Genomic DNA, 15,247 nt, shown 5'->3' with positions numbered 1-15,247 from the left:
TTAACATTTGTAGGGAATGCAGGCATGAGAGTATAGCATTGTTCGATTCTTTGTAAATTAAGTATTTTTATTGAATATTTTATGTATTATATTTCAAACGTTATCCCCTTTCCCAGTTTCCCCTCTAGAGCCCCCCTATCCTCCCTCCCTCTGCTTCTATGAGCATACTCACCCACCCACTCCCAACTTACCATCCTGGCATTCCACTACACTGGGGAATCAAGCCTTCATAGAACCAATGGCCTCTCTTCCCATTGATGCCAGACAATGCCATCCTCAGTTACATATGCGGCTGGAACCATATAAAGCTCAAGAAGAAGAAAGGTTAAAGTGTGTATGCTTCAGTCCCACTTAGTAGAGGTAACAATAATAATCACAGGAGGTAGAGGGAGGAAGGGAGGGACTTGGGTGGGAGATAGGAGGAAAAGAGGAAAAAGGGGGCAGGATCAGGTGTGGAAGGAGATGGGGGAGATGTTCAGAGGGTCAAGAAATTGAACAGACATGTGTAGCAGTGAGGGATGGGGAACTGGGGGTAGCCACCAGAAAGCCCCAGATGTCAGGAAAGCAAGAGGATCCCAGGACCCAACAAGGATGACATTAGCTGAAATACCCAACAACGTTGGAGTGAGAAGGTTTAGAGAAAATATCCAGAAGTTAGGCACAGTCCCTGACTGAGGTATGGGGCCAACCACAAATCTCAAAAAACTTAACCCAGAATTGCTGCTGTATAAAGGAAATACGGGGACAAAGAGTGGAGCATCCAGAGACTACTCCACCTGAGGATCCATCCCATATGCAGCCACCAAACCCAGACACTATTGCTGATGCCAAGAAGTGCTTGCTGAAAGGAGGCTGATATAGCTGTCTCCTGAAAGGCTCTGCCAGAGCCTCACTAATAGACATGCGGATGCAAGCAGTCAAACATTGGACTGAGCACAGAGACAAAATTGAGGAGTTAGGGGAAGGACTGAAGGAGCTGAAAGGGTTTGCAACCCCATAGGAAGAACAACATTATCAACCAGCCAAACCTCCAAGAGCTCTCAGGGACTAAACCACCAACCAAAGAGTATACATGGAGGGACCCATAGTTCTAGCCGCACATGTAGCAGAGGATGACGTTGTTTGGCATCGATGGAAGAAGAGGCACTATGTCTTATGAAGTCTTGATTCCCCAGTGTAGGGGAAGGTCAGGATGTGAGGTGGGAGAGTGTGGGTGGGTGGGTGGGTGAGCACCCTCATAGAAGCAGCAGGAGGGAGGATGGGATAGGGGAGCTCTAGAGGGGAAACTGGGAAAGGGGATAACATTTGAAATATAAATACATGAATATTCAATAAAATTACTTAATTTACAAAGAATTGACCAATGCTATACTCTTCATGTCTGCATTCCCTGCAGATGTCAACTCCCTCTTTTAGATACAGTCTCCTCAGCTGCCACACATTTATGTCTTCCCATCTTTCTGGGTACTTTCCATGTCCCAGTGTAGGGGAATGCTAGGGCGGTGAGGCTGGAGTGGGTAGGTGAGTCGGGGAGCACCCTCATAGAAGCAGGGGGTAAGGAGAGGGAATAGAGTGTTTGCAGAGGGGAAATCTGGAAGGGGCAGAACATTTGAAATGTAAATAAATAAAATAGCCAATAAAAAAACAGACTAATGACATTGAAATGAAGGGGTACTGGGGGGATGTGGTAGGACCTAGAGGCAAGGAACTGCAAAATATCAAAAGACATTTGTATATGTGTATGAAATACCCAAAGGATAAATAAAAGTATATTTTGCATTTTTCACTGGAATAGAGCAGACATGAGGAAGCCAGAGAAGTACTAATGTAATAAATTCCACAACTTTGGTATCAAGGATGAGTGTAAAAGACCTCCAGGGAGCCTACTGAATATCAAAGGCCTGAGGAAATATGGGAAAATGTGGCTCTGAGCACCTTCCTCAACCTAATATAGCCTGAATATATGAAGGGAGTAAAAGAATTGGCAAACACTCTAAAACAACCTGATCTAACTCCCATCTATAGAACACTCAACCCAGCAACAAAACACCACCAAGTGCAAAACAGAATATGATAGGCTATAAGTTAGTGATAAACAACTTTCAATCACTTACAAGCATTGAAATCATAAACAGAATGTTTTCTAAACAAATGGAACTAGAAATGAATCACAGGATTATGATTATGATAAAGAATATGGCAGAAGTATTCAGTACAACTAGAAAATGATCAAAACATAATATCCATCAAATAGGTAAGCAAAATGTAGTATATCCATGCAATGGACTATTACACAATAATAAAAACAATGACTTGTTGATACATGGAACCACAGGGATGCATTTCAAATATCATGTCAAGTGAAAGGGACAAGCCACTAATTTTTATATGTTATATTATTAAATTGGTAGAAAACAAAAACCAGCATAAATAAGAATACTGATTCCTGGGGATGGTCCGGGATGTGTGTGTGAGAGAGGGGTCAGTGATGAGAAATATATGGACTCCAGGAGGGAAGAGATGTGGTGTTGAACTCATTTATAGTCATGATTTCCTGGCTGCACAAATTCACCAAGCCCATAAAAATATATTTTCTTGATACATTATTATTATTGTGATCTTCAAATCCTTAAAGGAGATAAGCGATAGTTGTATCACAGATTGCAAAAAGATCAATAACAAAGATAATAGATAATTTCCTATAGACAGTAAGGTTTCCAAAGTCATTCATGACCTTACTAAGACAGTTTGTGTATTTTATTGGAGCAGACACTGACGTGAAGTGTGTTGAGTCTGCAGGAAGGAGAGAAATGTAAATGGCCTGTCACATGTTAGGACAGTGCTCATTAAATGAGCAGGTGAGCGAGAAATGACATGGTCTGATCCCAGGGCTTATGCCAGTTCACTGAGCAAGGCTAGTGATAGGTCTCCAAAATAGATTCTTTCATGGCCCATAGTTCTGGGAAGGACGCCCAGATCATCCCATGTGCCTTTATGTCATTCCTTTAGCCCCACCATGAGAATCTGTTCCCATGTAGAGATGACAGGAACACAGGAAGTTCCAGAATACATATTCATTGATGTGTAAAATTTGTGTATGTAATTGATACATTAAGAATACAAGTGGCTAGCTCCATCCATGAGCACTGAGAATAGATCTTCCAAGTGAGATTCTCCATCCGACTCTGAGTGGTCATCCACCTGACGATGAGATCTCTATCGCACAGAACTCTCTGCTCATAACACACATCCTGCAATGAAGCCTCTTCGTATGCCAGTGTTAGAATCTCAAACAGAGAACAGTAGGGAAGAAGAGAATAAAACAAAAAACAAACCTAGAGTAACATGATTAGTTGTTGGGCCTGAGAAAGAACCTGGAAGCAGAAAACTTACACTTAAGAGCAAAGAAGCCCTCTTAGGAAGAGATAACATTAATTGGAATTCCCTATATTGAATAGATTATATTATGACATGGTATTGGTGCAAGATTAGGAACCAAATCTAGGAACCAAATCTAGACATCAGGAAAGGTTGGCGTGATACTTGAAGGACTGAAGGCACAGAAGTAAGTACATGAGCCTAAGGACTCAATCCTCAGTAAATCAACAACAATCACATCCTAACAGCACAAACTCAGTAGCAACAGGAGCCAGACCTCTCATCTGCACATTGACCTCTCATCCACATTTTAAGTTTCTAGTGTACAAGCCAATTTGAAGTCCTGATAGATGATATAATCCTTGTAATAATCCAAGTCAGACCCTACAACAGAAGGATCTAGTTAGTGAAAGAAGCCAGGTAGGAGGGTTGATGATGAACTGGACTTCAGTAAAGAAAGCAACACTGTTGCTGCAGATCAAGAGGTAAGTATGAGGTGGGTCATTAGTCATTCATACAAGAGGACTGTTGCACATATAAATACAGAGACTGTGCCAGCATGCAGAAGACCTGTACAAGTTTGTAGATATGGATCTGTTGGTTGGCAAAGTGCTTGCTTAGCTAACATGCATTGAGTCTTGTTTCAAATACTGCATAAACCTGTCAAGGTAGCGCAGACCTGTCATTGAAGCATTTGGGAGTCAGAGACATGAGGATCAGAAGTTCGAGACCATTCAGGGCTATATTGCAGGTTCAAGGCCAGCTTGAGTTACATAGGCCCTGACCCAAAACAAAAGCAAGAACTGAGCTTGTGGGATAATCGAGAAGAACAAGGGCAAGAATCCAAGACGTATAGAGAGCATCTTATATTCCAAGTAGAGAGACAGCACCTCGTACTAAGCAGAGCTGAATTCCCGAGTTTGTACTCAGCAGCAGTGCTCCTTCAATTTCCTGACCTGAAAGTGTTGTGCCCATTCAGGAAACATTCAAGAACCCTAAAAGACCACCAAGAAACTGATTCCAATGCAATCACTCTAGGGTCTTCACTCAAGCTTGAGCTTGGGCTCGCCACCTCTATCTCTGATCCAGGAGGACTAAAGACCCAGCCTAGTTTCAAGCAAGCATTTATAGAGGCAAACAAACAAGCTATGGGGTTTTAATACATCTGATTGAGAGTTATTATGGAATTATGGAATTAGTTGCCCTTTAAAATGATTGGCTGGTGCTGGGAGCCAAACCATAAACTTAATTTCTGCTCTTCTCCTGATTGGTGGTTGTTAGGGCATGACCTGGAAACTAGAGCTAGGTGCAGGCTTGTTGTGGAGTAACCTGGAAACTAGAGCTAGGTGCAGACTTGTTGTTTAACTCAAATTCAACCTTACGTCAGGTTCTCTAAAATGGAGCCTGAACCCAAGATGGAGTTGGTCTCGTCTCTCAGAAAGTACTCTACTTTGTCACCTTTTTAAATGAGTAGATGACGAATCTTAAACATGTAAAATGGTTCTTGGTATTTAGTTGGCAATCAGTGTATGATAGCACTAATGATAATTTTTCTGTTACTGCTATAGAAAGCAATCGTAAGGTCCAAGGAGTTCTGGTAGGAGAAGATGTGTCAAGAAAGCTCTCCAGTGTTCTTGGTCATCACCAGAAATGTCATTTTGCAGGATAGAGTCCCAGACTCCCGCTTTCAATTATCTGATTCACTGGACCTTCATGGAGCACACCAGCTGACATTTCTATTAGACCTCAGGTGATTCTGCTGCAGTTAAACCATTTAAAACTCCTGCTGTCCCAGGCTCCTGCCACTGTGGATTCCCTATCATAATCAACTGTAGTTTGGAACTGTGAGTCGGAAATGAACCCTTCCCGCATAAGGTGCTTTGGTCAGAGTATTTATCATAGCAGCAGAAAAATAATTAAAATACATAAGATTTTTGTTTCATAATCTGCATAATCTCCTAAGGGCCTTATCACTTAGCTGGCAGGCTTCCAAGAGGCTCATTGGAAGCCTGGGAAGACCAGCTTCATGGAAGCCAAGACACACTCTAGTCATAAGGAATGAAGTATGTAGGGAGAAGATCAGGTGGGAGACATAGACACAAACACACACATACAGAGAGAGAGAGAGAGAGAGAGAGAGAGAGAGAGAGAACACACACACACACACACACACACACACACACACACACACCCCTTCACATTCAGAGGATATGCCTCTCTGATCAGAATGGCATTTTTAATTACTGAAGTTAAAACAAACCCATCAGAGTTTGTATGTGAAAATATCTAAGGTCTATGAGATATCTGGAAGCCAAGAGAAGTCTGAGTAAAAAGGAACATGTATTTCAAAATACATGTTAAGAGCTGTCTTAAAAGATAGCGGTTACAGAATTAGGTGTCATTTTCCCACTGATGGATCATACATCCCTACTAAGTGCCTGATCTGCCAGTCTTTCAGGACTACAAACTCTAACTCTACATAATATTTTCATGGGCCCATATGATGCTTCCTCTTTTCCAGTCTACAGTGTCAATAACACAGTGTTAGCTGCTTGGCTTAAGTCACTTGAGATGTCTCACTTAGCAAGCGAGAACAATCAGGTAACTATGATGTAGAACTGGATTCTTAATCGCTACATTATGTACCTAAGGTAATTATTCACATGGTACAGTGGTGATTTGAGACCATTGTTTGTGATCAACTCAATTAATGTAATTTCTCCTAGCCCCTAAGTACCTGGTGGTAACAAAAGTCTCCTGGTTAATTTGTGTTTGTTATTACAAAAGCAGACTTATTGTATGCATAGAGAGATGATGCCATACATATATGAATATTATATAGTCACTCAGGAACATCAAAATTGCCATTCTAACACATTTATTTTCAGAACTTTTTAAAAAATATTTCTCTCAAGCTTCATGGAGTCTTTAGATAAATGTAAGTGCCCAGGCTGAACCTATTAATCAATTCTAGCCATCAAGTGGCACTTGGGAAATGAACACAAGGTTTACAATACAGGAAACAGGCCTTTGATACACTGGGAGAACAGTGTAATGTATATACAGTAATTTTTTTATTTACTTAAGATGAGGAATGTGATTAGATGGAGTTGGTTTTCTCAATCGCTTAAGCCTAGCATTCAGTTATGTCTATGGCTCCAACCACATATGTAGCAGAGTATGGCCTTATCAGGCATCAGTGGTAGGAGAGGCCCTGGTGCTGTCATGGCTCAATGCACCAATGTAGGGGAATGTCAGGGGGAGGAGGTGGGAGGGAGTTGGTGGGTGGGTAAGGGAGCACCCTCCTAGAAACAGGGGGAGTAGGAATGGGATAGCAAGTTTATGGAATGGAAACCAGGAAAGGGGGTAACATTTAAAATAAAAATATCCAATAAAAGCAAAAAAGAAATGATCATGTCTACATGTCTACAGAGAGAGAGAGAGAGAGACAGAGAGAGAGAGAGAGAGAGACAGAGAGAGAGAGAGAGAGAGAGAAACAGTGTTGACCAAATGTGAAGATTTTCTGCATGACTCATTGTAATTTGAGTGAGGAAATTATAACTGCAGAGATTGCTACTAGAATTAAACCACTGAGATTAGGTGTCCGTGTAATGGCTGCAATACAACACCAGTAATGAATATTCAGACTTTAGCTACTCTAGGAAATTTTATACTGTCGTGTTTCTCTTGTTCAATTAAGATAAATCGAGCTACAGAAAAAAAAGGGAGGATGAAGATCTAGGCTGATAACTAACAAGGCATATTTTTTGTAAACAAGGCAGAGAGCAACAGAAATATTAACGTATTTATTCAACATCTAGTAAGTATCAATCACTCTGCTAAACATATGCTATGCAAGATTCACTCGGAACTCAAGCATCCTAATGAGGTAAATGTGGTTATCATGCCTGTTTTCATACGCTGCCGCATAGCTGTGCTGAAAAGCTGATCCGAGTAGTAGTGGCAGAACTTGATTCGGCCTGGGCTTATTTGTCTCTCCACAGTTTCTTGACACCTGCAAGGCAGCATACAAACAGGCCTTGGCAGATGTTGCCTTTGACACCTTCTGGTCCAACAACATTTTCTGCATGAGGTTCACTAGGTCCCAGAGGAACTCTACACTGTTTTTAAGCCAAACTAAAAACCCATGCTAGTTGATTCTGCCTTTGCCCTTGAAATGACAGAAGATCACTTTAAGTGTCTTCCTCCTGGTGCCCTCTAACAGCAATTCAAATTTCTCAACAAATCCACTTTTGTTGCTTAATTAAATCAACCATTTCTCATCTCGAGTATCACTGAAGTAGAACACTTAATAATTAGTGTTTGTTCACCAGAGGTTTAGTGTGAAATTATAACTTTCTCTTCCACCTTGTAAGACTTCCACCTTTCATTTTTCTTGGCTTCAAAACATAAACCACGTCCAAAAGCCTTATTTGTGAGCAAAGTCCTGCTGCAAAGCAAATCAGCATTTTCTGAGTCTGGCTAGGCTCACCTGCTTAGCAGGGGCTTAATCACAACTGGGACATAAAAATCACCAAGCACTTAACAGTACTATTTTGAGGATCAGGAACATTGAATGAGTCAAAATAAAAATGATTCTGTTATTGAAGGTCAAAGTAATCATTTTGGCAAATACTTATTACTTAGGCTCTTGTTTCCATTTGTCTGTGTACTAATCATTCTAGGGGAAATAGATTCTGCTATTAAATATTTAGTGTATATTTTTGTAATCATATCTGACATGAAAATGCTGATCTTTAAAGAAATCGGGTAACACTTTCAAATTACCATAGGTTACATATTATGACAGTTTCTTCTAATTTAATAAAATTAAACCCCAATTAGGCAACATTTAATTACATTGATGAATTGTGATAAAATGAAGAGACCCTAAAACAAAGTATATTTAAAAGGTCTAAGAAGAAATCATGTGCCATGAGTGATCAGAGCCAGGGGACCAAAAGCACAGATTCTTTTTTTTATAGTACTTTTATTTTTTTACAGTCCAGTCATTGTCCCCTTCCCAGTTCACCCTCCCACAGTTCCTCATCCCATTCTTCCTCACCCATCTTCAAGAGGATGTTACACACACACTCACACACACACACACACACACACACACACACACACACACACACACCCTGCCAGGCCTCTACACTCCCTGGGGCCTCATGTCTCTCCTACATTAAGCAAGTCTCCCACTGAGGCCAGACCAGGCAGGCCTCTGCTGTATATGAGTTGGGGGCCTCATACCAGCTACTGTGTTCTGCTTAGTTGGTAGCTCAGTGTCTGAGACATCTCAAGGGTCCTGGTTAACTGAGACTGCTGGTTTTCCTATGGGGTTGCTCTACTCCTCAGCTTCTTCCAGTCTTTCCCTAATTCAACCACAGGGGTCCCCAACTTCAGTCCAATGGTTGAGTATGAGTATCTGCCTCTGCCTCAGTGAATTGCTTGTTGTCTCTCAGAGGACAGCCTTCTAGGGTCCTGTATGTTAAGCACACCATAGCATCAATAATAGTGCTAGGCCTTGGAGCCTCCACTTGAGATGAATCCCAAGTTGGGCTAGTAACTGGACCTTTCCTTTCCCTCAGTCTCTTCTCCATTCCTGTCCCTCCAATTCTTATGGACAGGGACAATTCTGGGCCGGAGTTTTTGACTATGTGATGGCAACCCCATCCCTCCACTTGATCCCCTGTTTTTCTACTGGAGGTGGACTCTATTAAGTTCCCTCTCCCCACTGTAGGGCATTTCTCTAAGGTCCATTTGAGTCCTGAGCATCCCTCACCTCCTAAGTCTCTGGTACATTCTAGAGGGTCCCCCAATTTCTACCTCCTGAGGCTGCCTGTTTCCCTTCTTTCTGCTGGCCCTCAGGGCTTCACTCTTGTTTCCCCCACCCAATAACTGATCATGTTCCCGTTTTCCTTTCTTCCTCCTCTCTCCCACCCAGATCCCTCCCTCCCTCTGCCCCCCTTGACTGTTTTCTTCTCACTCCCAAGTGTGATTGAAGCATCCTCATTTGGGTCCTTCAAAAACAGAGATGCTTATATCATTAACATCCTGAACCTGAGCTCTGAAGTCCTTGTATGAGAGACATACTAAGCCTGAAACTCTATAGAATCAGAAATCAAAAAAGAAGTTAAAGAACTTAAAAGACTAACTTGAATTAGATGGAAAGTGAGCCCCAACCTCATGATAAATGAGTCACTTTCAATAAAATTGAACTAATTCCTGACAGGGCCAGGTCTAGGATTAGGCAAAAGTGGTTCCTAGGATGCGGTTCTAGAAAGACTCCTTTATGACTCTGATCTTCGGGATCTCCTTAACATCTGTTCCTAGCCAGCTACTGTTGCCTCACTCTTATCCCAGCTCCGGTCTTAGGTTGATTCCACAGCCCTAGCTCTGTCATAAGCAAGCCCAGTATCATCCTTCTACGATTGATTTTTCTCAACTAAAGCTTTGAATATCACACCACAAAGTCATAAAAACCTGAGTTCACATGCATTGGCAACCACGAAAAGAGGCACCAGGATTCAAACCCAGCAGAACGGCCTGTTCCCTCACAACTCCTGTTGCTGTGATAATACAACCTGACAAAAGCAATTTAAGGGAGGATAGTTTATATTTTATTCAGCTTACAATTCCAGGTTACAGTCCCTCACTGAGGGAAGTCGAGATAGGAGCAGAAGGAGCTAATCACAACATATCCGTAGTCAAGAGCAGGAAAAAAACTAACCTATGCTGCCTGTTTGCTTGTTTTACTTCCAGCTTTCTTGTGTCCTATAAAGTTCAGCCCAAAAAATTGTGTGGCCATATTTAGACTGGATTTTCACCACAATTAACAATCAAGACAATCCCCAACACAACCGCTCTCAGGCTGACCTAATCTAGAAAATTCCAAGACCATCCTCCCAGGGTCAGGAGCAGAACAACTTTAAGAACCAGAGGACTGGTAATTTGCTGTGAGATTGTGTTTCATACTAATGTCAGAAGCTACACATACAAAGTGTCACCAACGTGACAAGGAAAACAAAAAGAGACCAGCTAATGATATAGATATAGATATAGATATAGATATAGATATAGATATAGATATAGATATAGATATAGATAGATATAGATACCATTCTTTGGGATCCAGGTGTGTGTGTGTACATGCATGCGTGTAAACATGCAGGAACAGTGAAAACAGAGGCCATGAATTTGAAAGAGAAGAAAGGTTATATGGGAGAGCTTGGGAGGAGGAAAGAGAAGGGCAAATGTATGTGGTTATATTATAATTTAAAAAGTAAAAGAAATAATTAAAAATAAACAAGACATTTCTTAAAAATACTGAAAGGTGTATGAGAGGGGAAATAAAAACAATATTTTTGTCTAAAATAAGTGAAAGATTGCTAAAAGGTAATCAACCTAGATGAGTCTAAGTTGTGTCAAGTTGACTTTTAAAACTAGCCAATATACATACAACCAAGAATTTAAAAACATTCCATATAACTTTCATGCAAAACAAAAGGCTATAGAATAGTCATGAAATGTATGTTAGCTAATTCTTAAAAACTATTAGTATTAGCAAAAATGGTAAAATAGTCTAAAATATTAACAAAAATGAATTGGTATTAATGAGATTATATGCGATGTTTCAAAATGTAAATCAATGCTTAAATTAGGTTAACAATACGTACTTCCTCCAAAGCCTACCATTGCTCATGTTAAAATTTTCCAAAATGCTTTCTTTCAGACTTCTAGAATACAGAGTACATCACTTTTGTCTACACCTGCCCTCCTGTTCAATGTCACACAGAAATTCCTAGTTTCTAACTGACTATTCCTTGATCAACGTCCCGGACTCTTCCCTCCCCTCGTTCTCCCTAGGCTCTGCTAAGTACCCTTCCATTCCCCACCTCTGCAGAATCCACGCATGAATGAGAGTAATGGAGCTTCTCCTTCTGTGCCTGGCTTACTTAGCACAGTGGTCTCTACATTAGTCCATCCATATTGTGACAAATGACAGAACTTTCTACATCTGACTCAGATTCCACTGTGCATGTGCCTCTATTTCACTTACCAATTCACAGCTGATAGAGAAAGTCTTTCAATTTCTGGGCTACTGTGAATAGTACTGCAGCAAACATGTCTTTTTGACACATTGATTTTGTTTCCAAAGGATATATACACGCAGTAATGATACTGCTGGATTGTATGGTAGTGCTATGTTATTCTCCATATTAATGTCCATCTTACCCACAGTGCACACAAATTCCTTTCCTGCACATCCTCACCAACACTCGTATCTTTCATTTATTTATACTAACCATCACTCCTGGGATGAAGTGATATCTCACTGTGGTTTTGATTTGTTTTATAATGCTGAGAGCTTACTCATCTACCTTTGGCCATTTGTGTTGTCTTCTTTGGGGAAATATTTAGTTATGTTGCCCATTTATAGCATTTTTTTAGAGGGTTGGCGTTTTTGTCTGTTCTACTTGAGTTTTTAGAGCTCCTATTATATTCTGAATATTGATCTTTTCTGTGGTATTGTGCATAAACAGGGACAATTTGCCTCTTCCTTTCCAGTCTGGGTGACTTTCTCTTCTTCCTGACTGCTCTGGATGGACTTTCCAGTGAGGATCTTCCTTGTTTTAGTCCAAGCATTAGAGAAAAATTGGTCAACTTTTCCTCACTTAGTATACTATTAGCTACTGATTTGTAAGTGGTTTTTTTATTACATGTAGGTGCATCTCTCCTGTACCTAATTTTCGTGGCATATTTTAACATGGGTATGTATTACATTTTAACACATTTATTTTTCTTACCTATTAAAATGATCTGTCTTTCCTCAGCTCCCTCCAATGATGTGGCCTGTGTTATTAATCTGCTGTGTTTACCAAAGCCTGCATCCCTGAGATGAATCCATCCTGATCATGGGCACACAGTAAACAGATACCAACCACGTTAATCCTGTAATTCACATGGCTTAGGTATCTGTGTAAATGAGTGTGTCTGTGCCTGATATTCTCACTTGATTTTGTCCCCAACCTAATCTTAACCACTCACTTCCATGTCATAACCTAAACATGGTCACTAGCAACTGCAAATCAACCAAAACTCTGAATTTCAAACTTCCTCTCCCCATCCAGCGCACCCTCCCTCTGCAACTTGAACCCTCTGAGTTTCATACTGACAGCATTTATTCAGTGGTCCTTGCACTCATGGCCTGGGCTCTATTTACCCAGACAGAGGTTGCATATGCAAAGACCAAAGTTCTCTTTTGACCCAGTTTTAAATTTCCATGCTTAATTATTATAATCCCTTTTAATCACCTCGATTTTCCACCCCTCCTGCATTTCAACAGACCCACTTTGCTAAACTATGACCATGGCTAATAGCAAGTCTCACCTATGCCAGCCAGCACTGCTGCAAATGAATTCCTGGAGAGAAGAGGCTCCCTGCCTGGTAATCTCACTTGATGTATTCTACCTAATATAAATAGTCTCAGGAAAACTCTTTCTTAAAATGTCACCATCAAGTCTGGCCAACATTGTTGTATTGTTGCATGGGTGTACACCCCAGGGCCTTTGACACGGTTTTCTCATTGCCTGAAATTGAGATTCTTTCCCTTTTAGCCATATCCTCTCCTGCTAATCATCTCCTTTAAATATTTCCCAGCTGACACTTTTGCAGTGAGTACTGACCCCTGCTGACAACTGAAACCTTTCTATGTATGTTTTTCTGCATTATTTCTCTTTGTAATATTTATCACATATATGTTTTTTTCCAGACAGGGTCACATATATCCCATACTGGCCTTGGAATTGCTTCATAGCTGAAGATGACCTTGAACTTCTGACTTTCCTGTGTTTCTCTGTTGTACTCTGATTGCAACAGCAGTGAGCCACCACACCTGATTTTAAACCATTCATATTTATTACCGTTGGTGGGGCAAATATGCCTGTTCCATGACACACACATAAAAGTCAGAGGACAACTTGAAAGAATTACTTCTCTCCTTTCACCTTGAGAGTCCCAGGGACCAAATTCAGGTCATTAGGCTTCGTAGCAAGCACCTTTATCTGGTAAGCCCTCTTGACAGCCCTCGAACCATTCATCTTTACATATCATTTAATTTCCTTACTGCGAATCCTTCTCACTGCAGTAGAAGCCACATATGAACAGAAATCTTTACTTTATTGATTGTTATAGTCTCAAAATTTGAACAAGAACTAACATAGTGAAGGATTTGGTGGGAAAGCAAATGAGTGCTTCCCAACATTTAATTAATACTTTACAAGGTATATTTATAGGTTCTATAGTAAGACTAAATCACTATTATGACATTTCAAGAATCAAGTTCTCAATTACATGTAATTATATGCACATAAAGATTACAGTTGCAAAACTAAAAAGTGATTATCCCAAACCTTTGATGAGAAATGCATTCTGCTGCATGGGATGAGAGGCAGATTAGAATAACTTGTAATATATATGTACATATAGAGTAATATATACATATATATATATAACTGCTGTCTGTGCTAGGTCACCTCAGGATCTTTCTTGTGCACCTGCTAAGAAAGCTACATACTGTTCAATTGAAACTGTATAGAATCACCTTTCTGATAGAGTAGCAGAAGGAAAGTATTACTATGTATATTTAGAAATAATGGTCTGAGATTGTTAAACAGCTTGATAAGTAAAGCATACATAGCCACTGCAGAAACTTCAGAAAAAAAAATAAAATTCAGGGTGAAGTCACCAAAAATCTTAACATCTCTGACTTACATTTATACGTCATTATTCTATTTTTGAGAAACATGTCAAAACTGACCTGAATGGGAATTAACTTTCTTCAAATTAATCAACTTGGAAGGCAATATTGTACAACACTCCTGATCCAGTCTCAGCAAAGGGAAAACAGAACTCTCATTTTAAAAATATTTTCTGTGTATATATCAAATTTTCTTCAAAACCTTCATTGTTCCAACCTCTTTTTGATATTTGACTATGCTGAAGATGATACATAGGATCCCTTAAATCAGACTTGAAATTTGTTCTCAATCAACTTAATATCTATTGATATGGTAGTATAGGAATGAAACTCAGAACACATAGCAGGGATGTTGGAAAGTTTAGTCTGCGAATTAGTTCTCCAGAGACAATGGTAGGGATAAGGTCCTAATACCAGGGATCAGAACATTAAGATTTATTTCCATGAAGTCAAACTATTTGTAAATTGAGCAATTGAGCAGAGCCAACCTCTCAGAATTCCTACTACATTCAGTCTCACAGGAAGATTGAGATAAAGCCTGAGTTAAAAGAAGAAAAATAAGTCCAGTGGGCTCAGAAAAGTGATGAGTTTAAGTTAGTCCTGAAGATGTGGCAAGATTTAAACATAGATGGAGGGTTCTGGCTGTTGAAACTGTAAAGACTTTATTAAGAGAAAAGACATCACTATCATGAACAAGGAAATGCTAAGGTTAAATCTTTATTTGATGAAAACTGGAGTAACAGCATTATATAAAATGCAATAGTCTATGAAAAATGCATTTGAGATCAACAGACTCATTAAGAGACTGCTAGATTAAGCAAGAGATACAGGAAAATGTGGATTTCAATTGGTGACAGCAGAGACCAAGTTGGGAAATATCTGGAGGCATTTAAGAGTTGAATTGCTTGGACCAATTGGAGGTCTAGTGGAAACAAGAAAGAAGCTAGGGTTTCACCACTGAGTGAGTAGAGGATTCAATATATAACAGAAATCAACTTACTAGCAGGTAAGTAGGTTTGAGTGGGAAATTATTTTTCTGGTCTGTGATTTCTCAGCTCCCACAGCTGAGTCCATGATTTGGTTAGTCCTAATCCATTCTCTAACCAC

This window comes from Rattus norvegicus, chromosome 2 (genome assembly GCF_036323735.1).
Source record: "Rattus norvegicus strain BN/NHsdMcwi chromosome 2, GRCr8, whole genome shotgun sequence".
Taxonomy (NCBI): Eukaryota; Metazoa; Chordata; class Mammalia; order Rodentia; family Muridae; genus Rattus; species Rattus norvegicus.
Note: the sequence above shows the minus strand (reverse complement) of the source record.